The sequence below is a fragment of the Lagenorhynchus albirostris genome, chromosome 12 (assembly GCF_949774975.1).
Source record: "Lagenorhynchus albirostris chromosome 12, mLagAlb1.1, whole genome shotgun sequence".
NCBI classification, from domain to species: Eukaryota; Metazoa; Chordata; class Mammalia; order Artiodactyla; family Delphinidae; genus Lagenorhynchus; species Lagenorhynchus albirostris.
Window position 1 is genome coordinate 81,113,828 of NC_083106.1, and position 3,855 is coordinate 81,117,682.

Sequence of the window (3,855 nt, forward strand, 5' to 3'; positions counted from 1 at the left end):
GGCGGGAGGTGCGGACGGCCCGGGGAGCGCTGAGAACGCGCACGTCCAGTGCGAGGGTCCGGACCGCCCCCCGCTCCCCGGCGCTCGAGGGCGGCGTCTCCACGCCCCCCCCCGGAAACGCTAGCACAGTCCTCTGCCGTGGGAGGTGTGCAGTGGGGTTGTGCAAGTGTCCTGAGCTGTGTGAGTGTGTCTAGACGCGCACAGCCTAGGCAGTCGGGCAGAGCCTCCGGTCCTCAGCCGGCTGATACCGAGGCTAGTCCGCGTGCCGCCGGCTCGCCGGGCCCAGTCCGAGGCCGCTGGCACCCCCTTCGCACCAGGTCGGTACCGGTACCTTGTGCTCTTCTTACGGGTGAAATGTGTTTCCCCTAAAATGACATGGTGGCGTCCTAACCCCGATACCTCAGAATGTGCGCTTATTTGGAAAAAAGGTGTCATTTGTCCAGATGAGGTCGTACCGGAGGAGGGTGGGCCCCTAATCCAACATGACTGGTGTCCTTACAAGAAGACGGGCTTGTGAAACCAGAGACACACGAGGACAGCGCTAGGTGGCCACGAAGGCAGAGGCTGCCGGCGTGTCAGCAGCAGCTGGGAAGAGGCAAGGGAGGGCGCGCCTGCGTCTCAGAGGGAGGGTGGCCCTGCTGACACCTGGACTTCAGGCTTCCGCCCGCAGAACTGGAGAGCATAAATCCTACTGTGTTCCCAGCGTCCCCTCCCCCTCCGCCCACCCCCACCCCTGTCAAAAAAAAATCCGATTGTTTTAAGCCAGTCTGTGCTGCTTGTTATGGCCGCCCGAGGAAACAAACGCAGCTTTCCAGACGGTGGGCTCGGCATTTCGTCCGGTATCCTCCCTGCATCCCCCCGGGGGGTTTCCTCCGGGCCGCAGCTTGGAGCTGGGCACCGGAATGTACTAACTGAAGACAAAGCCTGCGCGCTCCTCCCCTCTCCTTCAGAGGTGGTCGGGTTGAGTCCCCCTCAAAGAGCAGAAAAAGACCCTAAGAACACAATCCTGGCCTCGCCTTACTGGACTGCCGAGGCCACCACAATGAAGGGAAACAGTAACCTGAGAACAAAGCCCAGTGGATTTTTTCCTGAGCAACAGATGACGTCAGCGTGGCGCTGCTCCCCGTCCTGGGCCATCCCGACCACAGCCTCAGTCACCCGCGCCCGCGGGAGAGGCCGGCACGAGCCACGGAGGGCTAAGGACGCCGAGATGCAGGAGGGGTCGGCGCTCCCCGGCCGCGCCCTCACTAACCCCCAGGGGGCGGCGGGCGCCGGAGGCGCGGACGGGCTGTGAGCCACAGCAGGGAGGACGCCTCTGCACCGAGGGCTGAGCCACACAGGGCGCTGGACACACCCCCTCTGCCGGACACGCCCGCGCGAGAGGGACGCATTCGCCGGGTTACATTCACATTCAAAGGCAGACGGGGGACTATCCTGAACGACGCGTGCTGAGGATTTGGAAACAGAGCCTCCCGTAAGTAACACAACAGCCCCAAAGACTTTAACTGACACTTTCCCAAAGGAAAAGAGATGGAAATATACTATATAATCAAAGAGAACTGAACCCATAATAATGATTTTCCTGAATGTAAGCGATGATGAAACTTTTTAATGTATTTTCTAAAATTTTCGAAATCATGTCATGGTCTTTAAGAGCAGGCTATAAAACAGAGAGCCAATGGGCTACCATCGTGCTTACAACAGGATGTTTAAACCCAGTGTAACTGTAAGTATGTTACGTCTAAAATAAATATCTTGAAGTGAATATAAGCACAATCTTCCTATACTGTAGGTGAAACAAAACCTTAAAAGAACAAGACCGTTTTTTTGGTTTGCAGTCAAGATCAATTGTTTCTTTCTCAGAAAAGATATATTTTAAAACATCCATCGATTTTTTGCTACCCTAGCCCTGGGCTCATGCCTCCTTCACGTTGATATACCCGTGTCACCCCCCCAGCTAGACTGGCTGCTCAGCCAGGGACCCATTCTCTGAAATCCTCTGAAACCTGCTTAACTCCTCTATATAAAAACTACACATTCAGTCTGAAGTTGTCTGCCATAAAATATCTCAGAGGGGAGAAAAAGTGTAAGGGGATAATGAAACAAAATTAATAGCTGCTGATAAATATCAATAACTGTTAAACTTGAGCGATGGGTACATGGGGGGACACACTGTATTATTCTTTCTACTTTTGTGTATTTTGAAAACTTCCAAATAAGAGCTTAAGCAACAATAACAAAGATGACATGTCTGGTCACTTTCCACAGGGGACTGCTTAATACCCAGTAGCAATGAATGCATGAAAAGTAAGTAACACCGAGACTTCCCTGGTGGTGCAGTGGTTAAAAATCCGCCTGCCAATGAAAGGAACATGGGTTCGAGCCCTGGTCCGGGAAGATCCCACATGCCGTAGAGCCACTAAGCCCATGCACCACAGCTACTAAGCCTGCGCTCTAGAGCCCACGCGCCACAACTACTGCAGCCCCTGTGCCTAGAGCCCGTGCTCCGCAACAAGAGAAGCCACCACAATGAGAAGCCCGCGCGCAGCAACAAAGACCCAACACAGCCCCAAAATAAATAAATTTTTAAAAATAATTAACACCTTCTAACGAGCTACACATGCTAACTCGCCCCTTAATACCTTCAACTGTGACCAGTAAGGACCGTGGGGGCCTTCGGGAGTGACTCGAATGTGAGGAGTATCGGAGAGTGTAGTGGGGAAAGACCGGGGAAAAGCAAATTTCAGGAGAGGGCTTAAATTAAACCATGATATGTAGGTGTTGAACTGGTTCTGAGTGTGCCCTGAAAGATTTATCTAGTATGTCCACTGTGAAGAAAAGCGGGAACTATCTCGCATTTCAATGACTGAAACAGCTATGACATTTCACGCCGAAGCATCTTTTCGGTGACCCGACCCGAGTGGAGACAAGGCCTGCCTGCGGGCCTGCAGCGGAGGGGCCTGGCAGGTGGGGCGGGGGGGCCTGGCAGGCCGTCCTCAACAGCTCACCCCTCACTGCTGATCATGCAAGCCAGCCTGCTCGGTGCCAGGTGAGGAGCTTCGCTTCGGCTGCGCGTCTGAAAATGTCAACGTTATTCTTGTCTGAAACTCTTCTTGCCTTTTACATTTTAATTACTCGTATAAATTTTGCAAAGTATCTGAACGTGGTAAAGAGTTTTGTTCTGTTATTTTGGCACTTGCTGAAGCCGATCCCCATTTCTAGTAATTCTCTTTAGATTTCCTCAATAAAGATTAAATGTAAATAATGTGGGCAGTTTAAGTGAATTTAATGGTTCTAAAAAGTACGTGGGGTCAGCCTTACATAGCCTGAAGTTCTTGGTTCATGTGCAGGACATGAGGGCCATGCCTGTGGCTCAGCTTACATCCTTATAAAAATTACGCTAAAACCAGGACCGGTCTCAGACGTTTTGTGACCAAGCTTGTTTCTGGGTTAAAGCCTCCCAGCCCTCCTGTCTCCCCTTGGGCTGCACCCTGGCTAGACCTGCCCCACTTCGTCTTCCTTAACCGCTGCCTATCTTTTCTAATCCCATGCCCCTGCAACCCAAGGGGAACTTTTTGTTACTTGTCTCTTACCAACATTAGAAACCGGGCTTCCCTGGTGGCGCAGTGGTTGAGAGTCCGCCTGCCGATGCAAGGGACACGGGTTCGTACCCCGGTCCAGGAAGATCCCACATGCCGCGGAGCGGCTGGGCCCGTGAGCCATGGCCGCTGAACCTGCGCGTCTGGAGCCTGTGCTCCGCAACGGGAGAGGCCACAACAGTGAGAGGCCCGCGCGCGTACCGAAAAAACAAACAACCCACCCACCCCACCCCCAAAAAAACATTAGAAACCTCAG